Raw genomic sequence first — 26,889 nt, 5'->3', positions numbered from 1 at the left:
GGGCGTGAGGTCAGCCTGGGGCAGTTGGTGACCTTCCTGAGCCCATGAGGGCAGAGCTGCTGGCCTGAGAATGAGGCCGTTGCTGAGCCCAGGGGTTGAGAGCGCCGGTTCCTGCTGTGGTCCCGGAGCTCCACCTGAAACCGGAGGGAAGCGGTCTGCCTGTGAGTCCTCTCCTGCTTGCCTGTCAGCTTGTTTGAACCATGTTGGGTTTTCTGTCCAGCTGGCTAAGTGGAGACCCTGGAAATGCAGCTGTGTGGGTTTTGGCTGGCTTCAGGGAAGAAATGCCAGATGACACTTGGAGACGCCAGTTTAATCTGGATTCAGGTCGTATCTCTTGAAAATGAAGTGAAAGTCCCTCATTCGTGTATGATTCTTGCGACCCCATAGGCTATACATTTCATGGAATTCTCCAGGCCAGAATACGGGAGTGGGTAGCCTTTCCCTTCTCCAGGGGATCTTCCCAGTCCAGGGATTGAACCCAGGTCTCCTGCATTGCAGGCAGATTCTTTACCAGCTGAGCCACAAGAGAAGCCCATGACTACTGGAGTGGGTAGCCTGTCCCTTCTGCAGTGGATCAGGATTCCCAACCCAGGAATCAGACCTGGGACTCCTGCATGGCAAGAGGATTCTTTACCAGCTGAGCTATCAGGGAAGCCCAGTATCTCTCTTTTTTTTTTTTTTTTTTCCACCATGTTGAGTTTATTATTCCAATGGCACTAATACAGCTGGAGGTGCTCAGTGACACTGTGCGGGCGGGGTTTCCTGCCTTCTAGCTTCTGTCCAAAGAGAACATCTACCCGCTTGTTTCTTGCCCCTACTGGAGGAAAATCCACTAGGGGCCATTTACCCAAATAAACCTCTTAATGCGTTTATTTTTAACTTTTTGACATTAAGTTTCCCTCTCAACAAAAAAGTATTGGTTGTCCCATCCCCTCCCCCATTCCCACCGGCCAGATAAGTCCCTGCTCCGAGGGCACTTGTTGCCCCTAAAATCTGGAAAGAAATATCGAAAGAAACAGCATCAAGTGTTCATGTTGAGTGATGGCACGAAGTGGGCCCCAGAAACCTGTCAGGCAGAGCATTACTGGGTCTGGACAGCCTCGAGGTGTTGTGGAGAATGTGGGGGCTTGTTGCTGTGGTCACTTGTCCCTGGGCGCAGGGGCCGCGCCAAGTCCCACCCAGTGGCAGGCTAAGCAGAGGCCGCCTACAACTTGTCCAGGAAGTTGTCCAAGGCTGGGATCCCTTCCTTCAGGCCTTTGTGCTTGCGTGTCTCCACCACCACCTGACTGGGGCGGCTGGTGTTGTCAAAGGGGTCACCAGGCAGGATCTGCCAGTGGTCGAACACACACTGGGGGAAGGCCTGGCCACCCGTGTTGGACCTCAGGTCAGCGGTGAAGCCAAAGGACTCATTGACAGGGAGGTAGGCCTTCACAACAAACATGGGAGTGCCGGCCACCTGGGTCTCCTCAAAGCCGTGGCCCCGCTTTCTGTTCAGGACACCGTAGATACCACCAACCACTTGTTCCGGACACTGGATCTCCACAAGATAGATGGGCTCCATGAGCCGGGGCTGGGCAGTCAGCACACTGGCATACAGGCAGCGCCAAGCTGTGGGGATGATCTGGCCACCCCCACGGTGGATGGCATCAGCGTGCAAGCGTCACATCATGGACGTCAAAGCGCACGCCCCGCATATTCTCCTCGCACAGCGCCCCCTCCTTGGTGGCCCACTGGAAGCCAGCCACCACACTGTCCTTGATTTCATTGAGGTACTGTACACCCTTGGTGATGTCCGTGAGGATGTTGGGGCCCGTGCCATCAGGGCCGAAGCACCAGATCTTACGGGCCTCAGCCACGTCCCACTCGTACTTCTCAGCCAGGTAGCGGGCCCGCTGCTTGAGCTCCTGGCGTGCAGACACCTCGCCCTTGTCGATGTCCTCAGCCCGGCCATCAGGGAAGGGCCGCGCCTTCATGTAAAGCCTATTGTGCTTGTTGGGGGACTTGGACAGGCAGAGCATGTTCGACTCCTCACTGACAGTCTCCCGGTATGAGACAACTGGGTCAGATTTCTTGATGGGGATGCAAGCATGATCCTCCTCCAGGTCCTTGAGGCAGATCTCCAAGTACAGCTCCCCAGCCCCTGCGATAATGTGCTCCCTGGACTTCTCGATGATGCACTGCACCATGGGGTCCGACTTGGCCAGCCGCTTCAGACCTTCCACCAGCTTGGGCAGGTCGGCCGGGTTCTTGGCCTCCACAGCGACCCTGACAACAGGGCTCACGCTGAACTTCATCACCCGCATGTTGTGGGCATGCTCGAAGGTGGTGATGGTGCCAGTCTTCACCAGGAACTGGTCCACGCCCACCAGACCCACAGTGTTGCCACAAGGCACATCCTCGATGGGCTCCACGTAACGGCCCATCATCAGGATTGTCCTCTGGATCGGCTTCAGGTACAGGTCCTCCTTCTTCCCAGGAGTATAGTTGGGTCCCATGATGCGGACCTTCAGGCTGGTAGACACCAGCCCTGAGAAGACCCGGCCGAAGGCGTAGAACCGACCTTTGTCAGAGGTCGGCACCATTTTGGAAATGTCCATCATGAGAGGGCCTTTGGGATCACAGCTTTTAATGCCCATGGCTGCCTCATCGTCTGGGGGACCCTCATACAGGAGCTCACAGCGGTACTTCTGGGCTGTCCCAGGGGAAGGCAGGTGGATGGTGATCATCTGCAGCAGGGCGTCCCCAGCAGGCAGCCAGCGGCGCATCACAGCCTTCAGAAGTGGTTTGCCCTCCTTGTCCTTATCTTCACTGTCCAACTTGATGTCCAGTTTTTCAATTAGTTTTGCCGTCTCCTCTTTCTTGAAGTTCATGATTGCATCAAACACCTTGAAGATTGGGTCCAGGATGAGCTGGCAGAACGTCCGTGGCAGCTTCTTGCCATCAGGGCTATTGGCTGACTTGCTGAACTTGCCAGTGGCTGGATCAAAGCACCGGTCTCCCCACAGCTTTTTCATCATGTCCTCCACCTTCTTGGCCCGCTCAGCAGGCCCTAGCTGTCCCTCGCCCTTGGCGGCAAACTTGGCCACATACATCTCTGCAAACTGCTTCAGGGTAAAGGCCCGACCATGGAGACCAGATCCAAAGCCAACAGTACCAAGGACGGGGTCAGTCATGATGTTGCCCATGGGGCCTCTCTCGCCCTCGCCGTAGGTAGAGATAATGACGTTGACATTCTCCACGATACGCTGGAAGGTTTGGTAGAGCTCCTCAGGCTCCAGCTGCAGCTCAAGCAGGGCCCGGTCCATCTTGTTCATCATCAGCACTGGCTTGATGTGCTCAGCGATGGCCTGGCGCAGCACCGTCTCTGTCTGCACACACACACCAGACACACAGTCCACCACCACCAAGGCACCGTCAGTGACACGGAGTGCGGCTGTCACCTCTGAGGAAAAGTCGACGTGCCCAGGGGACTCAATGAGGTTGATGAGGAAGCCAGAGCCATCCTTGCTCTGCTTGATGAAATTCAAGTCGTTCTCTGAAAGCTCGTAGGAAAGGGAGATGGCCGTTGACTTGATGGTGATGCAACGCTCCTGCTTGTCCTTCCGGGTGTCAGTGAAGCGGGTCTCCCCAGCCCGGGCAGAGGCGATGATACCCGCCTTACACACCAGGGAGTCTGTCAGAGTGGACTTGCCATGGTCCACGTGGGCGATGACAGACATGTTCCGGACGTTGGCCTTCTTGTCCATGATGGCCCGGATCTGGTCTACTGTGAAGTTCACCATGGTGGCGGATGGCGGTGGATTCTCCCAAGCAGATCCGAGCGAGCTGGGTCGCGCCGAGCAGCCCAGTATCTCTTAAGGCCAGCTATTCATTGATATCTCTTAAGGCCAGCTATTAATTGTAGGATTACCCTAATTAGTCTTCACAGGATTAAGGTAGCAACCTGCTAAGGTAGCAATCGATGTCTTTTTTCTAGAGGACAAAACTGGGGCTCAGAGAAGCGGGTAACAGGTAACACAGCTACAGCAAGGAAGTGTGCACCTAGACAAACTCCCCAGATCCTGCTGTTAGAACCCAGGGAAGCCATATGGTGTGGCTTGTCCATGTGACAGGGGCTAAGGCACCCAGCCCACACTGGATACTGTGGGGACCTGACTTGGTAACTGCCGTCTGGAAGCTCTGAGACTCACAAAAGCAATTTGCACTGAAGAGAGGAAGGACACCTCCCTTCATCCGCCCCGCCACACCCTCCGGGTTCTCCCATACCCTGCCCCCTTTCTCTTGCTTTGTGAGGGAATAAGAGTCACACTCATGTGACCACATTGGCTGTCCACTGTTCACGAGCTACCAAGTGGAGCTGCTACAGGAGAGGCCATGAGCCTTTGCCCCTGAGTACCTCTCTTTCCTTTGCACCGTGGGAGCCCTCCTCCACACCTGCACACCAGAGGCCTTTTCTGAGACACGTAGGGACCCTCCCTCAGTTTGCAACAGGTTGCCTCCATCGCTGTCCTTTCAATGCCTCCCTTGAAACTCAGCTCATGAGCTCCTTTGTCTGCATCGCAGCCCACCTGGCTGCCACGGGAGGGACAGAGCTGACAATGAATCCAAAGCTCGAATCTCACAGCCAGGAATCTGTGTATAAAGGACCTGATTATTCACGCTGTAGGGGCTGTAGTAGGTTGCAGGGATCCGTAACCAGGGCTTAGGCCAAAGTGACTCCACAGCTGTTTTAATGCCTGGGGAGGGTTCTGGCTATAGTGTGGGTGGGGTGAGTCTCCTGAGGTTGTGAAGGCCCCCTGTGTGCAGGTTCATGGTGCAGAGAGAAGAGAAGGTGGAGTCCTTCCCTGGAGGTGGTCACAGCTCATGGACGAGCCAGACAGGCAGGCAGGGCTCGATAGCACCTGAGCTGCCTTCATGAGTGAATGGTGTGGGGGCAGAGGAAGAGAATCAGGTCTGCTCCCTTATGTGGTGCCCAGGGCAGGTTGTCACCAGACTAAACACTTACTATGGTGATGATCATCACTGCTGTCTGCAGAGGGTTTACATTGGTGTGTGTCTACATCTGAGCAGTCAGGCTGTTGCTAAACCACACTGGCCATGGGCATTGCCTCTCCTTAGAACTTGATATGTTTCGTCTCTTCCTTACTGAACATTCATTGCCAAGAGGGTTTTGGGGCCACAAGGATGTTGGCTTTTTCTCTAGCTTTGTCTCATGAGGGATGAGTTTCTGATTGTTGGTGTGGTTTGTTTTTCCAGCTCCCTTTCTTGGCTTATTTTGTGAGTTTGTTTCTGCCAGAGGAAGGGCTTAGGATCTGGCTTCTGGCTGAGATGTGACACTTACCACAGCAATGCCGACGTGGAGATCATGACCACATTTGCCAAAAGGGCTTTGTTTTGCAGAATACATCTCGAAAGTACCTACACTGTCCTTTCAGATACGCAAAGGCTATTTGAAATGAAATAAAAAACAAGAATTCTCAAGTTGACTCTTAGAATATGCAGGGAATCAGAAAAATCCCCTGGAGAAGGGAAACACTACCCACTCCAGTATTCTGGCCTAGACAATTCCTTGGAGTGTATAGTCCATGGGGTCACAAAGAATCAGACAAAATCGGATGACTGAACAACAACAGCGATGATGTCTCACCATTTGTCAAACAGAGAAACCAGCAGTATTTGCACGACTGTGTGCATGTTCAGGTGCTCATTCGTGTCCAACTCTTTGCAGCCCTGTGGCCTGTAGCACCCAAGATCCTCTATCTGTGGAATTTTTCAGGCAAGAATACGGAAATGGATTGCCATTTCCACCTCCAGGGGATCTTCCCCACCCAGGGACTGAACCCAGGTCTCCTGCATTTCACAATCTACACTGGCTGGCGGGTTCTTTTCTGCTGAACCGTCTGGGAAACAACTCATTACATCACTGGGTTATTCTAAAGTACTTCACTTAGAGTCTGGCAATCGGGAAGTTCTCACTGGTGATGTGAATATTCAGTCATGTATCATTATTGCTCATATGATAATGGAATGGCCACGCTCACAAAGGAGAAAGAAGAGCCTTTCCAAGTCCAGTTAAATCCTTCACCACACATATCTTCTTTAAATCTTCTGACTTTGAAATAAACATCAAGCATAAAGACATTGGTTATGGCCACCAGGAAAGATCGAGTTCTACTAGTAAGTGACGAGGCTTCTTCCAGTTCCAACATGCATGTGTTGTTTCCCCGGCATCACCCAGCACTTCTGTGACAGCAGCTGGGGGTCCTGCAACTTAACTCATGTGGACCCTGCCTATCTGGGGGTAGTTCCAGACCCCACAGGTTAAAGCCCCAGCCCTACAAGACTCTGCCCCCACTCCAGCCATCATTTGCAAGCCCAGATTGTCACCTGCGCTCTGACCCGCTGGCTACCCGTTCCGAGGTTCTAATGACTTTGGGTTCTATTAATTTTTGGAGTGGTCGCGGAACTCAGAGAAACATGTTGCCTAGTAGATCACAGCCTTATTGTAAAAGGTAATAAACTCAGGAACAGCAGATGGAGGGGGATACATAGGACAGGGTGTGTGTGGGGGAGGCACGGAACTTCACGCTCTCCGAGCCTCACTTTCCCCAAATCTGCATGTGTTCCTCAACCCAGAAGCTGTCCAGACCCTGTTTGGGGATTTTTATGGAGGAGTCATCACACAAGCACAGTTGATTAAATCAGTGGCTGTTGGTGATCGCTTCAACCAGAAGCCCTTTTGGCTTTCCCAGACATGGTCAGGGGAGGAGCGGGGCAGAGGAGGGACCGGAAATTCCAATCCTTAACCATGTACTTAGTTGCCCTGGCAAGCAGCGCCCCCCTTTGGAAAGGAGGCACTCTCCGAAAAGTCACCTCATTCACCTAACAAGAGACACCTTGACTGCTCTCCCCACTTCGGTAATTGCCAGAGTTTTAGGAGCTCTGTGCCAGGACCGGGGGCAAAGACCAAAAATGTATTTCTTACTATTAATACAAATCACAAGGTCACGGTGACCCCAAACATCAGTGATAATTTGGTTCTATAGCCTTAAAAGTTTTTCAGCAGTTGAGTGGGCTTTTTTAAACAAAATTTGGGGGCCACACCTCGAGGCATGCGGTGATCTTGGTTTCCCAATCAGGGACTGAACCCACTCTCCCTGCATTGGAAGGCAGAGTGTTAACCGCTGGACCACCAGGGAAGTCTCTGATTGGGCCCTTTTTAGGTGAAACTGTTATTGGCATAAACTAAATGGTTCAAGATTTCAAAAAGCTGGAGCTGAGCATGAGCCATATTCCTGTGGTGTCTTCAGATCATTATCGACTTTTCCATGGCCCCTACAACCCTCAGCTTTCCCCTGAGATGAATCAGTCCTCAGGAAGCCTGTTGCCTGCCCCTGCTCGAGACCAGAGTCTATTCAGCGGCCACTGGGCACAGGCAGTGTGCGGGGTGTGTGCGGGTCCACACCAACCTGAGTAGTGGAGAGATGTCAGGGAAGACTCATTCCCGGGTGTGCTCTGATTACAAGAAGTGAGAAGGTTTGGGGAACAAAATAGCCTCGGAGAGAGCCCAGTCACACTACCTTGCCCACTGTGAAACAAAACTGGGGCTTCTGCGTGCTTCCCCAGGGAGAAAGAAATCCATGGACTCCATTGGATACTCAAACAATGACCTCCAAAAGATGAAGAGTCTTCAAGTGGGATTTCTCAGCCTTGGTGTTGTTGGCATTTAATATCTTGCAGCATTCATAAATGCAACTGAAAATGTCCCCAGATGTCACCAGTGTCCCCCGGGCCCAAACATGAGGGCCAGCTGGACAGGCTGGACCAGGAGCAAGGATGAAGGAAATGAAAGTCGCTCAGTCATGTCTAACTCTTGGCGACCCCATGGGCTATACAGTCGATGAAATTCTCCAGGCCAGAACACTGGACTGGGTAGCCTTTCCCAGGAGACCGAACCCAGGTCTCCCGCATCGCAGGCAGATTCTTTACCCGCTGAGCTCCAAGGGAGGCCCAAGGGAAGCCCAGAAGCAGGGGTGGGGGGAGGCAAAAGGACAGGGAAGCAAGAGCAGTGGGGGCAGATAAGCAAGTCTGCCCTCCTGAAATGTCTGCTGGCCCGGTCGTCTGCAGTTATGACTGGGCGGGGTGTGGAGGGCACAGGGGCTCAGAGGTGTGTGACCCCCTTTGCTCCCCCTGGGCCAGCAGGTGTGTGAGGCTGAGCCGCTCTGAGGCAACATGGGCTTTGAGCCCCACACAGATGGGGCCCCTGTGTGCAGCGTGAGCCTTTCTCCCGAGTCAGGAGGTTTATTGTTGAGAAGACATCCCGTGATGACCGGGGGAAGACTGGCCTGGCTGAGGTAGCGGTCGATTGGTGGATCTTAGGGACACAGAACATTGAGTGTCCCAGGTGGGGCTTCTGATACCGACGACCACAAACTGGGGTGGTGGGGAGGCTTAAAACAATACTAATCGACAGTCTCCCAGTTCTGGGGGCCAGAAGTCTAAAGTCAAGGGTCAGCAGGACTGGGCCCCCCGACCTGGGCTCTGGAGGAGCGTCACTCCCAGCTCTTCCAGTTTCTGGGGCTCCAGGTGTTCCTGGGTTTGTGGTCACATCCCCTCAGCCTCTGCTTCCTCCTCACATGGCCTCCTCCTCTCTGTGTGTCTCTTCTCTTCTTATGAAGACATCCATCATTCTGCATAAGGCCCACCTAATCCACTGTAACCTTATCTAACTTGATTTCCTCTGCAGTGACCCGATTTACGAATAAAGGCCCCCTGGCAAATATGGGGAGTTGGGATGTGGGTGTCTCTTTTGGAGGGCACCATTCACCCCGCTACAAAGCTGAGTCTTTACACACAAGCAGTTATCCCAGGAATGGGGGGAGCTCACGCAGGACCCCTCGAGTACAGCCATGGATGGGTGTGGTTGGAGAGCTGAGCAGGGCAGGTGGTCTGGTGGGGACCAAGCCTTGGCCTGGCTGCCTCGGTGCAGGGTCCCGGGGTGTGCACGGAAGCCCCTGAGGTCGTCAAGATGCAGGTTCTGACTTTTAGCAGGTCTAGGAGTGCCCCAGAGTGCACCTCTCACCTGCTCCCAGGGTGTATAAACTGCTGACCCTGGTCCATGCTTAGAGGTGCGAGGAGCGTGCAGGCCTGTTTCCCAGGAACTGTCAGAAACTTCCCCAAGGAAGGACCCCCCCTCCAGTGTCTATGCAAGTCCCCAATCCCCTGTCCAGTGCCCCAGATGTACCCCAGACAGAGACCCATACACAGCACTGGGTGCCTGGGTCAGGAACCCAGTGGAGGGGGAAGTGGTGGGTCTGGAAGAAACATGCTCATAACTTTGCGTATAGGATGGATGGAGGCTGAGCCTGGCCAACTGGCTGTGACCACAGGTGACCCACTTGCCCCCCGACCCTCCGCCAGGCACCGTGGGCCCAGAGGACCTCAGCTTAAAAATTGCTTCCCCAGCCACCCACGAGAGGGGCCCTCATTGTCAAATCAGGATCTGACCCCTTAATCCAGAGACGACCCCCGAGGTCAGTTTCACACATGAGGGTCCAGGAGGGATGTCATGTCAGAGACCCCTGGGACAGCAGACAGGATGGAAATGGTAGGGCAAAGTCCTGGAGGCAGGTGGCCCAGGCCTGCCTTCTGCAGGAGCGCCTCTTCCGCCCATTCCCCACTGCTCTGTCCCTCCGATGGCTGTGGGGTTAGCGGCCAGGGTTCCCAGGAAATGGACAAGAGCAGCTTGTGGGCCAACATGTTTCCTTGTAACTGAAACCCATCAGCATTTTTCAAGGGCAGACTCAAAGCCAGGGCATTATGTATGTCCACTGGCAATTGCTGAAAAGCCACACAGGAAAATCCCGACTATGCACTGGGGGTGACCGAGGCCCACACCTCCCTGATGTTGAACTTGACTCCGGATTTGGCCAATTGTTAAGGCCGCAGACATGTGAACCCTACGAGGTCAGTTTGCTTTCAAGCTGCCGTTCAGGGCTCGCCACCGCACCCCATGGCTGGCACGCTGTAGTTTCTCCTCATTCCTTCCCGGAGTTGGTGTGGGCCATGGCGGTATCTGTTTCCCGTCTTGTGGATATTGCTTTTTTGAAAAGCAAGCGAGCAACTGCCTACTGGAGGACGGGAGCCACCTCCACACCAGACTCCAGGATGGCTGGTCAGGCGGTAAGGGTACCTGAGCTCCCAGAGGGGCTCAGACCCCACACAGCCCGTGTGGCCATGTGTGCAGGTCCAGACCCAGCCCGGCCACTTCCTGAAAGCTGAGCAGCCTCAGGCAAGTGGCTTCCCCACTCGGGACCTTGGTTTTTCCACCTTAGAATGGAGGGGCTTTCACCTGCTGGGGGGTGGGCAGGGTTGCCATGGACATGGGACAGGGGAGAGGGGCATGTTTCTTGCAGTTTCCAGCTGAGGCTTTGTGGGCATGAGCTGGTGTCTGAGACAATTCCCAGACTTGGCTAAGTGTGGTGATGAGCATGGAGTTGGGAGTGGGGGTCCGTCCCCATAGCCTGGACATTGGAGTGGGGGTTCTCGACTTAGGGGCACCTCAGGTCTAATTTCAACAACTCCGTATGTAAGGATAATGCAGCAACAGATGTTCTCAGGGACTTGTCAGCCTGGATGCAAAGCCCCATCCCCACCCCACCTTCTGTGGGCATCCTGACCTGGCTTGTGGTAAAAGGGTCAGATCCCTTTACCACAGGAAGGAACTGAGGCTCTGAGAGGTGGGGCAAGGAGATCAAGGCCACTGGGCCGGACAGGGGCAGTTGAACGTGGGTGCTGGGTTCTCACGTCAGACTCTTGGCCCTGAACCGTGAGAACTGGACTGTCGGGAGGGCTGAGTGCCAAAGAATTGATGCTTTGGAACTGTGGAGTTGGAGAAGACTCTTCAGAGTCCCTTGGACTGCAAGGACATCAAAGCAGTCAATCCTAAAGGAAATCAACCCTGAATATTCATTGGAAGGACTGATGCTGAAGCTGAAGCTCCAATACTTTGGCCAACCCGTGTGAAGAGCTGACTCATTGGAAAAGACCCTGATGCTGGGAAAGATTGAGAGCAGGAGGAAAAGGGGGCATCAGAGGATGAGATGGTTTGATGGCATCACGGAATCAATAGACATGAGTTTGAGTAAGCTCTGGGAGGTGGTGAAGGACAGGGAAGCCTGGTGTGTTGCAGTCCATGGGATCTCAAAGAGTCGGACGTGACTTAGTGACTGAACAACAACAAAATGTGGTCTTCAGCCTCCATCTCACTCCTACCCCCAGGCTTAGTGCCTGTGCCATGAGCCTCTCCTACAGTGAGGTGTCAGGGGCCATTGTCTAGTCCCGAAGCTATTCATATCTCTATTCATAATTCCACCATTACACATTCATTTCTTTGGCTGTAAAGTTTTTATGTCTCTTGAGTCTTAAGTGCTGAGGCTTTTCCACACCCCACCTGGCTCCCTCTGGGCCTCTCCTGGTTTTGTGGAAGCGTACTTGTTCTAAAGTGGAGAAGGAAATGGCAAAGTTATCAAGTGAATTCTGGACATGTTTTAAGAGTCTTGTCTTTAAAGTTCCCCAAGGACAAGTCTTCCCTGGTCCCAGGTAGTCGGGCTGAAATCTGTGCCCCTCTGGTTGCGGTTTTGATGTCCTCCCATGTCTCTAGGCAGGTTGTGTGCCAGAGTCGGCTCTCTCTGGCTCATCGGGAATTCTGCCAGCCGGGTGTTAACCCTTTGGTACATGAAACAGGCCACAGCGGGAGAATTTACACCACGGAAATTGGCAAATGATGCAGCTGCAGATCAGGGTTCCTTCCTGGAGAGCAGGGGGTTGGGCAGGGGGCTGCATACATTATCAGCATGCCCCTGCTGAGTGGCCACGTGTCTCCTTTTCCTGAAGAGGCCAAGTGTCTTCAAACGCGTCTATTGTATTTTCACTTCTCGTTATGACACCTTTTTATTTCTGCTCGTTCTGTTTGGTTCTTTTCCAAGTTGGCTGTGTCATTTTCTTTAATGGTTTCCTGTCCTTGGCAGGACCTTTCTATCTTGAGGTTCATTTCTCTAAATGAGATGAGCTTAGCTGATTTATTAGATGTATTATCCATCAAATCCTCTCAGAATCCCAAAGCTGAGGGGGTCACTTCTGCTGGTTCTCCTCCAGCTGTCTTTCATCCTGGTGTGCCTGGCGCTCTTCCATAACGGCCACCACTCTTCCATAACCTGTGGGGCAGTTCCCAAGCCTGGGAAGAAGGTGTCCTTATCCAGAAAGACTTGGCACTTGCATTCTCCACTCATCTGAGGGTGTTATGGATAGGGTCGCCTTGAACCAAGGTCACGGGCTGACATGCCTGGACCCACTGGGGTCCTCACCTGCTCCTTCTCCTGCTCGGCACCAGAACCACCTTCCTTGTCATTCCCGAGGCTGGAGGAGGGAGGTCCTTTCTGGGTCACCTGAAAGTGTCGTCTCCTGGGAGTCCAGCTCCATGGGGGGGTGGGGGGGGGAGGAGTCTTCTGTTGGACTCCTCCTCTTGGGCAGTTGCTCCTCTGGGTCTTCTCAGGTCTTCACTAACTTTAAGGCGTGACACTTTTTGATTGTTTTTGTTTTCCATGAGAGGGTGGATCTGAGTAACCTACCCACCAATCATCAAAGCAGAACTGTGAATGAATACATGTCTTTTATTCCTTCAAGAAGCCAGGCCTCAGGAACCAGACCCTATGCCGAAGCTGAGGGGTAAATCTGCCCCAGCCGGTCCTGCAGCCCCAGCTCCCTGAGAGACTGCATTCTGGGTCCTGGCTCACTGGAGACAGTCAAGGGTACCATGTCCAGGATGTGGAGAAAGCATGCTTATGCCAGCACCCCATGTGACCACTCCTCCTGGGCGGTGCTGACGTGGTCAGCAGGAACCACAGAGCAGAAATGCGTCCCTGCAGACCCTTTCCCAGGGACTGAGCACTTTGCTGTCCGCTTCGGGAGCCGTCCAGGTAGAGGGCAGGCGTGAGCAAGTCAGGGTCAGCCCCCAGGGTAGTCCCAGCCTGCCTCCTCGTCCACGAGTATTGAAATGAACCCAAGGATGCTGCCAGAGGTTGGGGAAGGACCTCAGGAGCATTCTCGGCCTGCACACGGTAGGAACTCAGCAGGACTGTGCCCCCGGCCCCATGGATCACTCAGCAAATATCCTCAACCAAGGCTCCTGTGAGATGACACGTTCAGGTGACCCAGAAAGGGCCCCTGTCTTCCAACTCCGGGAACTGGAAGGAGGGTGGTCCTGGCGCTGATCAGAAGGAGGGGATGAGGCCCACCCCACGCCAGACGCTCTCCCTCCCGGGGGCACGTCTGTCACCTAAGCAGAGAGACTCAGCCTGGAACCAGCCTTTCAGCTCACACCCACGTGGGACCCCGGTGCCAACAGGAAGAGCAGGCAGGACCCAGGGCTGCCAAGAATGCACCCGGTCATTAGGGACAGACCAGCCATCACGTGCCTTGAACACATTCGAGGAGAACACGGCCTCTCCCACAGAGCGGCCCTGGCATCAGAGGCCCTCCGAGTGGTGGTATTATCCTTAGAGCTGAGGAAGCCGAGGGCACAGCGGGGAGGTTGACCAGTCCCCTGTGGTGGTCAGAAGTCCGACCCAGGCTTCCCACCGGGGCTCTGCGGCTTCCTGGCCCGGCGGTGCTCGGAAGCCGTCCTGTGTGTCCCTGCCATGTACACACGCTCCCCACAACTCCTGCTGGACCGTGAGCCAGTTGGGGTGCACACACAAGATGGCGTGGAGGTGCGCCCACCACCCTCAGGCCTGAGACGTGGCACCCCTAATTCCCTGATGGCAGTGATGGGGCCCTCTGGGGTGGGCGGCAGCTATGGGGTCAGGGTGGGTTGGGGAGATGTGCTGCCCGGGAGCCCTCTGGGGGGAGCTAAGGACCCCAGGCTTGGCCTCATTGAGGCCAACCTTCCAACAACCTAGGAGGCTGCCCTTCAACGAAGATGGGTGGCTGTGACATATAACACGGCGGCTCAGGCAGCCGTGGGGACGAATAGGGGCCCTTGGCATCCTCGACCACAAGGAATCCCCCCGGGGACGTTTTTGCTTGTTCTGTGATTCCCTTCTTCCTTCTAAAAGGAAAGTGCCGGGAACAACTATGGTGAGGTCGCTGTTCCTGTGAGTTGAGCCGGGAGTGGAGGTTTAAACCAGTCCAGTCTGTGCTAGGCGAGCCTCCCCTTCCCCTCCCACACCTCGGACGGCACAGACCTGGTCACTCTCCTGGGCCTTCTTGGCTCTTTAGGAACTTTAAAGTATGACATTTGTTATTTCTTGTCTTTGTCCAGCATTTGGCGGCAGTCCACTGCAAGGGCCCTGACCCTGTCCTCTCCCCGAGCCCCTTGGCCCTTCCCATGCCCACGCCAAGGCTCAAGGCCCCTGCAGTTCTGTGGCCTCCAGACTCCCCACCCGAGGGGCCAGTCCGGCCAGAAGCCACCGCTCTGGGGCGTCCTGCTGGCGGAGGGGACCAGCATCTTATGGTTTCTTCCTGCCGGGAGCAGACTGCTGTCAGGCCAGGCACCAGGGTTTAAAACATCCTATATGTGTAAGAACGAGGACATCCCACACGTCCACCGAGTCCCACGACCCTTTCCCAATCCTGCCAGATGTTTTACTTGGAGGGACCCTGTCGCTTACATAAACAGCTGAGCGTGTTTTCCCAGGGATGTGGCCCGGGCACTGCTTCTTGACCAGCATCGAGAGAAATCTCCATGGACTCGGAGGAATATATTTTGGGTCTTTGCATGTGGCTGAACAGAACGCATAGAAATAAACGGGAGCTGTAACAGCAAAGACGGGGTTGGCCGTATGGGGCCATCCGTGGTCATTCCCGCTGCCCCATGTGGTCAACCCCGCGCCCGGGAGCCCCCAGGCTAGAGGCGTTGCTGCCTCTTGGGTCTCGGTGCCTCACGGCTTCCTATGGTAGGGGAAGCGGCTTCCAGCTTCTTTGCAAAGAGAGTCTGTGCAGGGGTGGACTTAGCGGCTTCAAGGTCGTGGAGATATGGCATAGCCCCAGCCACGGGGTTGGGCGGGGATGCTGAGAGCACCAAGATCTCCCCTCAACTGTGAAGCAAGTCACATATGGCAAAGATTTGCAGAGGAGCAATAGATGGTCTCAGAGAGGCTGAGTCACTCGCCAGAGACAACCCAGCAGCAGACCGGGACTACGACCCCTGTCGTTTAAACCGCGGCTCCCTCCAGTGCCCATCTGACCTGCCCCTTGAGGGCAGCAGGAAGATCTGGGCTTCCCCGGCCTGAGCGCCCATGCCTGCCTCCCCTCGTCTGTGCTGGGATGTGTCCATTCCCAAACCCATGCGCTATGTCCCCTGGCCCTGGGCTGTCATGTCAGGCTCCAGGTTCCCTGCAGGAGAGCCCCACGCCCACCAGCACACCTTGGGGCCCTGCTCACCTGTTCTCTGTGCCCAAATGTCCTGATCCTAACTGTCTTCTTGAGGCAGCCTTAGGACTGAAGTCCTGGAGCCCTGCTTCTTCGAAGCTCCCTGCACCAAGCCCAGGGAGGCTCTGCCCGGCGGCCTCATGACCAGTATGGTGGTTTGAGTGGTGGCCCCGAAAGCCATCCATCCTTCCACAGCCTGCAAACGTGACCTTATTCCTATGAATGGTCTCGGCAGATGGAAATAATTTACTGACCTCTACACCAAATCACCCGGGATGCATGTGGACCCTAAATCCAATGACAGGTGTGCTTGGAAGAGAAGAGGGAGTGATCTGAAGCGCAGAGCCACCCAGGGGAGAAGGTTTGGCACATGGACGCAGAGATCGGGGTGATGTGGCCACAAGCCCAGGGAGGCCTGGGGTCCCCCAAGAGCTGGACCAGGCCAGAGGGACCCTCCCCTGGAGCCTCTGGAGGGAGCTGAGCCCTGCCCGCACCTTGATCACAGGTTTCTGACTCCAGAACTGGGGGCGAATGAGTTTGTGTTAAAGCTGTCCAGTCTGTGGCCAGTGGCTGCAGCCACCCCTGGACACTGAGAGTGAACTTGCCGGCTCCAAGGTGAGAACAGTGGCAGGACCGGCCCCTGCCCCCCACACACAGACACACAACCTTGTCGTGAGGTTAAATGAGTTAATACGCACAGATGCCTGAATCAGGGACTGACACTTGGACCTCCGCCCCCTTCACCTCTTCCTCCTCGTCGTCATCACTGTCATTGTTAGGGGCCCTCATCCACTCATTCAGTGGACCCACAGTGCTCCTGCACAGCCCTGATGTGAGCAGCAAGGCCAACGAGCTGGGAGGCTCCGCACAGGACTCACCCTGCCTGCTGGGGCCACACGGACAAGGCCTGTGCCGTGACACGGAGGCCCCGGGAGAGGCTGGATCCTCTGGTCGTGGGAGTCACGGGGGCCTCAGCATCAGAAGTGGAGGGGTGAGCCGGGTTAATCCAGGGGGGTGCAGCCCTTCATTCAAAGTGGGGGAAGAACGCCATGTGTCACCCTGTGTCCGGGAGGCTCCCTTTGCCCTGGTGGGCTGCGGGCACAGCCTAGGATGACCAGGAGTCTGCATCTCAGTAGGGGCCGAGGCTGGCGCTGAGTGAATCTTCAGTGAGGTTTTTTCCTTAAAAACCACGCCAAGTGACTTTGGCTCCATTGCTTTTTGCCAGATACCCAGAATGACCCCAAGAACTTTGTACACTCCAAGGGTAGTGACTGGGTGTGGAGCCCAGCACAGACCCGAGTCAGTCCTGCCCTGCGTCCCACACCATCCCCCTTCCATGGCCTGGCTTTCTTCTGCCAGGACCTTCAGAATGGTGGAAAGGCAAGTGTGGCCTCAAGCTGGGGGCCCCAGCATGGGCTCCTAGCCCCTGGGGGTCCCCTTGGGACACCTGGGGGACCATAGTCCCCACTGCCGTCGGGCAGCTCTGTCTCGGGAATGTCGAGTTTCTTTGCTTTTCTGTGTGATGCAGCACCCAGGGGTGATTGGGAAGTCTGCTGGTGTTACATGCTCCTGCCTTAAACGGGGAAACATTCTTGCTGCATTGACGCTGCTCACTCAATGCTGGGAATCTGTTAAACACAAATGGCAAGGGGAACAGAGGAAAACAGAAAAAGAAAAATGGAGAGTGGCTTGGTTGCTTCAGGTCTCACATGTGATTAAGAGAGTGTACAGCCTGCACATGAACCCGAGTTCCCACACCTGCCAGCTATAAGGTGCCAGGCCCTGATTTTAGAACCCTAGCTTTACTAAGCAGTCAGTGACAGAGACAGTTTTTGTGTATTTCAGGTCTACACTGTGATGACTTGATGCCCATAGACATCATGGAATGATTGCTCAACATACGCATCACCTCACACAGTGAACTCTGTGTGTGTGTGTGTGTGTGTGTGTGTGTGTGTGTGCATCTTTAATGTTCCTATAATCCATGGAGAAGGCAATGGGAACCCACTCCAGTACTCTTGCCGGGAAACTCCCATGGACGGAGGAGCCTGGTGGGCTGCACTCCATGGGATGGCTAAGAGTGTGACAGGACTGATCGACTTCCCTTTCACTTTTCACTTTCATGCATTGGAGATGGAAATGGCATCCCACTCCAGTGTTCTTGCCTGGAGAATCCCAGGGACAGGGGAGCCTGGTGGGCTGCCGTCTGTGGGGTCACACAGAGTCGGACACGACTGAAGTGACTTAGCAGCAGTAGCAGTATGCCAGTCTTCGAAAACGAGGTGGAGAGTGTTCCTTGTTTACCCTGAGAGTTCCTGTGAGATTGCTGTTTTCTTCCCTAGATTTTTGGAAGCATTGATTGACAGAACCAGTTGGTTTCATTGTGGGGAGGCTTTTAATTTCAGATTTAGTTTTTTTCATGCAAATAACATTTTCTGATTTTGTATGTCTTCCTGGGTATGTTTAGGTAAGGCATTTCCCCTTTGCTAGGCCCGTAGACTCTCCTATGAGTAAGGGAACTGTGGTTCACACTATCTTTCTTTTCTGTGAGATGTGTTGTGCCCCGTTTTAAAGATCCTTGATACTGGTGATTTGTGCTCTGTCTCTTTCTCTAACCAGTCTCCCTAGGGGTTTATCAGGTTTATCGGGCCTTTCAAAGAGCCGACATCCAGCTTGTTTAAACAATTCCCTGTTTGCCCTGTGTTCCCTCATTTCCTGCTCCTTTTCTCCCATCCACCTTGTGCTCCACTCGCTGTGCTTTCTGTCTGGATTTTTGGGAGGAGGCTCAGCTGATTTCGGCCTTCCTTCTTTTCCAGTATATGTGTTAAAGGCTTTAGGTTAGCATCTAAACACAGTTGGCTGGGTCCCACAAGTTTGAATAAGCCAAATTTTCATTATCTTGTATGTAAAAGTATTTTCTAATTTACACTGTGCTTTTTAAAATTCTTATTCATGAAAGTCTACAAGAAGTCTGTGATTTATCTTCCCAATGTTTGGGGAGGTTTTTCTGGCGACCCTTTTTGACCTCTGTTAATTCCATGAAGAGCCCCGTCTCGGTCTTTAGGGGCTACTGTTATGAATACCGTAGACCAGCTGATAAACAACAGAAAGTTGGTTCTTATAGTACCGGAGCCTGGGAAGTCCCAAGATCACCAGCAGGTGCCGCGTCTGGTGAGGCCTGTTTCCTGGTTCCTAGACTGCCTGCTTCTTCTCCCTGTCCTGGCAGCACGGCAGCCCATTCCCTCCTGACCTGAGCCCTCCCAGAGTCCCTGCCTCCTGGTATCATCACCACGTGCAGGGTGAAGTTTGAGGGCACATAAGCCATCAGCCCATTGCAATCCGTAAGTATACCCTGCATTATCTCAGTCCTCTGAAATAATTTGAGCTTTCCTAAGGACCCAATATATATTCATTTTGTTATATGTTCCTTGGGCTCTTGAAAATAATATCTATCAGTGGGAATGCAGTGTTACGTGCGTATCAGTTAGATCAGATTTGTCAATCATAATTCAGATTTCGGTAGCCACGTTGAGTAAAGCAGAAGTAGGTGAAGTTACCTGTAATATATTTTATTTTAACATTCCCAAAATATTGTCATTTCAGTGTGTAATCAACCTGATAAAACCTAATGAAATATTTTACATTCGTTTTCTCATGCTAAGTCTTTAAAATCCAGTGTGTGTTTCAGGCTTGCAGCACATCTCATTGTAGAGCCAGCCGCATTTCAGGTACTTCGTGGCTGCAGGTGACGACGTCCCAGGGAGCCCAGTTCCCCGAGAGATGTGTCTTTAACGTCTCCCACTGCCATTGTGAACTTGGCTGTGACTGCTCTTCTATTTCTGTCCGTTTGTATGTATTGATGTTTTGAGGTTATGTTATCAGGGACATTCAGATTTAGAATCCTCATCGTCTTGGCAGACTGGACTTGCGTGAGCAGGAGATGCTCCTCTTTATCGCTAGTGATGCTTCTTACCTTAGGCTCTCTCTGACAGTGATGTTGCCGCGTCAGGTTTCTGCCCTTGTTCGCCTGGGCATCTTTGACTCTCACCTGTCTGTGGTCTTCCATCTTAACATGTGCCTCTGGGAACAGTGTGTGGCTCTAATCTTAATCAGGGTGACGCTTTTATCTTTTAATGAGGACATTTGCTCTGTTTATAACTTTGATGTTTCCGTCTGTAGATACCGTGTTGCTGTGTGTTTTCTGTTTGTCCCACCTGTTCCGTGTTCTTTTCTCTTGCCTTCTTTTAGAAGGATGAGGTGTTTCTCTAGTTCTGTGCTCCTCTGCCAGGTTGGTGGGTGCACATTCGCAGACACAGCCTGTGTTTTACATTGAAGTCTAACTTAGTACTTTTACTACCTCCCTGACACGACTGCTTCCTCCTTGTCACTGTTATCCTTTAAAATTTTAGATATATTGTCGGCGTTATCATCACTGTAGCATTAATATTTACCCTGACAGTTCCCTCATTGTTGGTCTTTACTTGTTTTTTATATTTCAGTCAGAGACGATTTTTCTTTCTCCCAAAGCACTGCCTTAATATTTTTTTAGTCATGTCTGTGGTTGATGAATTGTCTCATTTCCATTTGCCCTACAAGTCTTTATTTTGCTTGCACTTTCGAAGAGTGTTTTTGTTGGGTATCGAATTCCAGGTTGGTGGTTATTTGTTTTTCAGCATTTTACAGATGCCAGTCCATTATCTTCTGACTTCCTTTTTCTTGAAAAGTCAGCTCTCAGTGTTGCTGTGCCATTAAAAGCCACAGCTTTTTTCCTCTGAGAGCTTGAACATTTTCTTCTTGCCTTAGGCACCTGCAGAGCTGCTGAAACCAATGTGTGGTTTTCATTTTTGAGTCAGTGCTCTGATTCTTGAACCAACTCTTGCCACTGTCCCTGTCAGTCAGTTCAGTTGCTGAATGTCTGACCCACTGTGACCCCATGGACTGCAGCCCGCCAGGCTTCTCTGTCCATCACCGATTCCCGGAGCTTGCTCAAACTCATGTCCATCGAGTCGGTGATGCCATCCAAGCACCTCATCCTCTGTCTTCCCCTTCTCCTCCTGCCTTCAGTCTTCCCCAGCATCAGGTTCTTTTCCAAAGAGGCAGTTCTTCGCATCAGGCGGCCAAAGTATTGGAGCTTCAGCATCAGTCTTTCCAATGAATATTCAGGACTGATTTGCTTTAGGATTGACTGGTTGGATCTCTTTGCAGTCCACGGGGCTCTCAAGAGTCTTTTCCAACACCACAGGTCAGAAGCATCGATTCTTTGGCGTTCAGCCTTCTTCGTGCGCCAACTCTCACATCCATACATGACTCCTGGAAAAACCATAGCTTTGACTGAATGAACCTTTGTCAGCAAAGGAATGTCTCTGCTTTTTAATGTGCTGTCTAGGTTTGTCATAGCTTTCCTTCCAAGGAGCAAGCGTCTTTTCATTTCACCGTCTGCAGTAATTTTGGAGCCCAAGAAAATAAAGACTATCACTGTTTCCGTTGTTTCCCCATTTATTTGCCATGAAGTGATGGGGCCGGCTGCCATGATCTTCATTGTTTGAATGTTGAGTTTTATGCCAGCCTTTTCACTCTCCTCTTTCACTTTCATTAAGAGGCTCTTTAGTTTCAGGCCCTGGAGGCATTTCTTATTCCCCTGACTGTCTTTTCTCCACCATGAGGGGCCCCATTTATAGTTTTTCACAATGTAGTTGAACAACGGGTTCCTTCGCTATATTCTATACTTTTTTCCCTCATATATATATTTTTTAACCGATCTATTCCTCAGTTCACTGATCCTCTCTTCAGCTACATCCAACTTGATGTGAAGCCCAGAGCCTGAGTTCTTCAATTCAGTCACTGTTATTTGAAAGTTCTAGAATCGGTTTTGAGTCTCAGAAAGTTTTCCTTTTGTCAAGTATATTTTTGAACTGGTGAAGTTTGCATCTGATTCCTCTAGCATACCTCTGATATGCTGATACACATCAGATACCTCTGGACCTGTTTCCATTCTTTTTCTCTTGGTCTTATTTGTTGTTACACCCGTATTTGCTTTTTTGGTTGCATGGTGGACATTATCTATGGAAACCCCTAGAGTTTCTGGTGATGCTGTCTTCTCCAGAGGTTCCTCTGATGCAGACCTCTAGTGAGGACAGAGCTGTCTGTTCACTCAGGGTCTGAGTGACTTGAGGCTGGGGTGTCTTTGTAAGCTGAGTCTCAGCAGCCTTCACCCACCTTCCCCCCCTGACCCCAGGGAGGAGCCCTCCAGCATCTCCATCTGGAAGCCTGGGGTGCCTCCCATGGCCCCCTCCCTTCTCGGCCGGTCCTGAAGCCCACCGTCTGTCTCCCGAGCACCACAAGGTGATTGATACTCAGCGCTCAGCCGGTTTGGGCAGAGTGCTGGGTATGTTTTCTGTGCCTCCCGTTTCTTGAGGAGCTTAGTGTCTACCATCCGGACTGACTTGTCAGGCATGTGGTTGGATTTTTGTCTTCCCAGCCCAAGGAAGTGTCCAGAGCTGTTAGCCAGTCCCCTCTGCTTGACTTTTTCCCTGCCTTTTCTTCCCAGAGTCAGCTTTGTTCTGATGCCCCGAGGGAAGGAGCGGCCCTCTCAGTCTCCAGCTCCCTCACTGGGCTTTTGTTTGAAATCTTGGATTGTGGCTGCCTAAGGACCTCTTTTGAAATGTATTTAGCTTCTCTAGCTCTTGGTAGGCTGACCCACAAGCTGCTTGCATCTATAACTGGTAGTGGGGAAGCCCCGGGTGTCCTCTCTCATCTGAAGCCACATGTAAAATTCACAGTAATTATATTGATCATCTTTGGTACTGGGGTAAACAAGAACCAGGGGCCCTTGCTCATTACCCACGGTTGTGTTTCTGATCAGAATCCCCTGCTTGCCTGGGCTGTTTCAGTGCCCCTTGAACTTGGGAAGAAGGTGGGGCAAGCGGCCCATGCGGCCTGGGGACAGAGGAGCCAGTCTGCCCTCTTCCCTTGCCCCTGCCGGCCCAGGGCAGGCCTTGTGATGACAGGCGGCTGGTAGTGGAGGAGAAGGCTGAGGAGGAAGGGGCTGCGTGAACTGTATTCTGTGATGTGGTCAGGTGCGGGTTTTCTTTTTCTGTGTGAAAAAATGACTGCTTTGACTCTTCTCTCCAGTTTCACTTGAAGGTTGAAAATGAAGATTTTATCCTTAAAGTTGAGCACAGTGATTTTACAGTCTTTTTGAAAGCAACAGTTGAGGTTTTCGAAAGACATCTCAGAGAACTCTCGCAGATAAAGCGAAAAAAAGAGAATGTGTTCAGGGTGAACTGCGGGCGGGACCCCAAACCGTACTCTGTATCTTGCAGAGTCTGTAACTGCTGAGATGGGTGGATATGGGGCCTCAAGCCCCCGGGGGACGGAGGTCCTCAAGTGACAGCAGAGGCCCCGGCTGAGCCAGGAGCCGTATGGCCTGTGCCCTGGCGAGTGGAGAGCCGCGAGGCTGGGAGTGGGGCCAGGAGAGGGGGTGGGAGACTCGGGCGTGGAGGGAGGGGCAGCACCTGGCGGGGTCTGGGAGGCGCTGGCTGTCGCGGCTCAAGGCAGGGACACCCCTGAACCTCCACCGTGCAGCCCCCACGGGGCAGAGTTGTCTGGCAGCCCAGGGTCAAAGTGAAGAGGGCGAGTTCGCAGCAGATTGACCGAAGCCCTGTACCCACTGTGAATTCATTTTAAGTGCCTGGAGCGAGGTTGGTCAAGCCCTTGCTGAGCTCGAGTGAGGGAGTCAGTCAGGGAGGACGGAGCTCAGGGTGAGCGAGGGGCAGCTAGTGCGGTGAGTCCTTGTCACCCGGGTGGGTTCCGGGGACAGCCTTGAGTTCAGTGGTGCCCTTTCAGTAGCCTCCCTGGAGGCTTGTTTGGGGGCTAGAGGAAGCAGAAGCCCACTTAGAAGACGTGCTCATTCCTAGTGGTGGTGGTTTCTGAAGCAGTTGCTACTATTTGGTTCGACTGTGAACCAGTATCCTTGCAGGGTCATGTTTGGTGGTGGGCCTGAGCTGTGGGCACAGCCTTCCTTCTCCTGCACCCCACACTCATCTGTCATCTTTTGGGCAGCCCCTCCCCCCTCTCTGCACCCTTGATGGTGGGCCTGAGCCCAGCCCCCCTGTTACCATGGAGCCCCTTATGACCCAGTGGGTTCCAGGTGCCAGGCTCCTGGGAGACGTGCTGGAGGCAGAGCCTTCGTGCCATTTCTTCTAGAGACAGCAGCGCTGACGGTCGTAGTGTGAGAGCGGTGGTCCTAGTGTGAGAGCAGTGTGTCTGAGAGTGGTGTGTGAGAGTGTCGTGTGTGAGAGTAGTGTGTGAGAGTGGTGTGTGAGAGCGGTGTGTGTGAGAGCGGTGGTCGTAGTGTGAATAGTGGTGGTCGTAGTGTGAGATCGGTGGTGATAGCTCGGGTGCTGAGGTATCTAGCCGTGAAACAGCAGTTGCCCCTGAGTGGGGGGCTGCCCCCATCCGCGAGGATGGGTCGCAGGAGGGCCCGCCTGTGGGCGCTTTTCCAGTGCTGCATCCCCAAGGCAAAGGCCAAGACAAGGAAGAACTTGGCCTCGGCCCAAGTCCTGGAAGCAGAGCGGCCTGAGGTGAGAGCAGCCGGGGGCTGGGCCCGTCGGATTGGCCTTCACGCGGGGAAGCGTTGGAGCTGTGTTTCATTTTGTTAGCATGGCTGTGGGCCCTGCCGGCCAGGGCGTTTTGGCCTTCTGGGCAAGATCGACCCCAGCAGGTTGACCTTGTAAGTGGTTGTGCAGGGGCTGCGTGGAGGACGGGCGGGGGCCCCACAAGAAGGGAAACACTGTCTGGAGGAGTCACTGGGGCACGTGGATGGAGCTATAGAGTCAGTCCTTGAAGCAGAAAGGCTAAGCCCCTTAACGTCTCCCATCTTACAAAGCACAAAACAGTGTGTCCAGTATCTTAATGGCGGGTACCTGCTGCTTATGTGTATAACATACACCCTCATAGCTTCACATGTCTACTACATGCCTCTTAACAAGTGTTGGGCAGTGTTCTAGGCGCTGAATACTCAGTATGTAGTAGGGGAATATGTAGCCCAGGATTTTTTTATTTGTGTAAAGAAAACTAGAAGAATGAAAGACTCCGTGTGGTTCAGTTTGAGCAAGTTCACCACGTGGACGGCACCGCGTGCATGAAAATTGTGATAAAATACATAAAACATGACTTTAACATTTTCTCCAGTTTATTGAATGACTGGGTGACTTCAATGGAGTCAGGCTAACAGATGGCCTTGGGGTGCCATCAGCCTTTTTCCCAGAGGAACACTCCAAAGCCTGATGGCCTTGTAGATCTTACCTTTCTTCCTCACTCTTCCCAGCGATTCTAGGTCACTTGTCTGTGTGTCGTTTAAGAATCTCTTTATCCACTTTGTTGTTAGGTTTATGTTTAGGGAAGTTTCTCAGACGTCCCTGGGTCTTGAGAAGACAGGCTTGGATTCCGGGTTCTCCCCTGCCGCATGCCTGCCAGGTCGAGGTGGAGGCTGAAGGCCGGTCTGAGTTGTGGTGGTCTGTGTGGTCCTGGGGTCAGTGGACCCCCTCTTCTCTGGAGGGGCAGGGAGACCCTTTGTGTGGAGCCTGGAGAGACTTGACAGGGTCAGTCTTGAGAGTCTCGCTCTCTTTTTAATTTGTGTTTGCATTTAGTTACTTACTCATTTCACTGTTTTCTAGGAGTTGGCAACATCTACGGAAGAACTCAATATATGCCGGGAACAGCTTCTTGCAAGAGAAGAAGAAATAGCTCTGCTGAAAGCAGAGAGGAATAACATCATGGTCAGTAGGGGAATTCTCACATGTTGACATTTGCCCCGCGGGGTCACCGCTGGGCTCCGTGTTGCTGTCTTTAAACTCTGTCTGGTTTTCAAGTCATTTTTCACATCTTCCCACTGAGCAGACCAGGGTGGATCAGTTTGGAGTTCTCATACTTTGCTTCAAATTTATGATGAGAGCTACTATAATTTTCGTACATTTGAGGGGGGAGTTCTCTTAACCTACAATTTTGTCCATGCTACAGTTTGTGTGGGGTCTTAGTTCCCTGACCAGGGATTAAAACCCATGACCCCTGCAGAAGTGTGGAGTCTTAACTACTGGGCCACTGGGGAAGTCCACTCTAACTTTAGACTGAAGTGGCGGGATTCCGACTTGCCTTAGCATGTTTCCGGCTGTAGCATGAGGCTGAGAGGGGTTGTCGGCCCTGAATTCAAGCATGAGGTTGACGGTGCTCCTTTGGCCCTGCCCTGCAGCTGCTGCTGGAGCACCTGGAGTGCCTGGTTTCCCAGTATATACTGTCCCTCCAGACGACGGCGGGCAAGTGGCAGGCGCAGTCCCCAGAGGGCATGACCAGCGAGCTGGAGGTGCTCCAGGCGCTGAAGTCACTCTTTGAGCACCACAAGGCCCTGGACAAGAAGGTACCAGCCACCTGGCCATCCTGGATTTGTACACTTGCAGCCTTGTTAGGTGGATGATGCACGTATTTATGTAACTAGTTGACTTTTGAGCTTCTTGAATTCTTGTAAATACTTTTCTTCTGTAAGAAGTCAGAGTTTTATATGGTTAAAAAGTGTTGCCTGCATACATGCTCAGTCATGTCCGAGTCTTTGCGACCCTGTGGACTGTAGCCCACCATGCTTCTCTTTTCCTGGGACTTCCCAGGCAAGAATACTGGAGTGGGTGGCCATCTTCTACTCCAGGGGATCTTCCCGACCCAAGGATTGAACCTGCCCTCTTGCATTGGCAGGTGGATTCTTTACCATTGGTCCACCTGGGAAGCCGCCAGTTAAAAAGTATTAGTTGGTATAAATGTCTCAAGATTTATTATATTCTGTATATCAATTTGCAATTAAAAACTAAGTAATAGAATTATTTTAGGAAACAGTTTTTTTCCTCTCAAACTTAGAATTTAAAGCTGTTAATAAGCAGATTTTTTGATGTTAAGATCAATGAGATACATTAAATGTATTCTGTTATAGTAGCCGCGTATTAGGGTGAGTATACAATGGCAACCCACTCCAGTACTCCTGCCTGGACAATCCCATGGGTGGAGGAGCCTGGTAGGCTTCCGTCCATGGGGTCGCGAAGAGTCGGACACTGCTGAGCGACTTCACTTTCACTTTTCCCTTTCATGCACTGGAGAAGGAAATGGCAACCCACTCCAGTGTTCTTGCCTGGAGAATCCCAGGGACAGGGAAGCCTGGTGGGCTGCCATCTATGGGGTCGCACAGAGTCAGACACGACTGGAGCGACTTAGCAGCAGCAGCAGCATACACTAAGAAGTGCACTCACGTATATACACACATCAACACACGAGGAGCACTTGAAAGGTGTAGTTTGTTGGAAGAATTAGGTGCCACACATAACAAGGTAAGTTGGATCATTCATCGTGTAATTTCAGTTAGTTCAGTTCAGTTCAGTTCACTTCAGTCACTCAGTCGTGTCCGACTCTTTGCGACCCCAT

General features: G+C 52.7%; 1 pseudogene; it reads right to left on the bottom strand.

The window, feature by feature from the left end:
• Positions 1 to 677: 677 nt before the first annotated feature.
• Positions 678 to 26,889, bottom strand: part of LOC128066827 (elongation factor 2-like) — a 191,122-nt pseudogene continuing 164,910 nt past the window's right edge.

Source organism: Budorcas taxicolor, chromosome 21, assembly GCF_023091745.1.
Source record: "Budorcas taxicolor isolate Tak-1 chromosome 21, Takin1.1, whole genome shotgun sequence".
NCBI lineage: Eukaryota > Metazoa > Chordata > Mammalia > Artiodactyla > Bovidae > Budorcas > Budorcas taxicolor.
The sequence above is the reverse complement of the archived record's forward strand: the minus strand, read 5'-3'. Positions and strand labels throughout refer to the sequence as shown.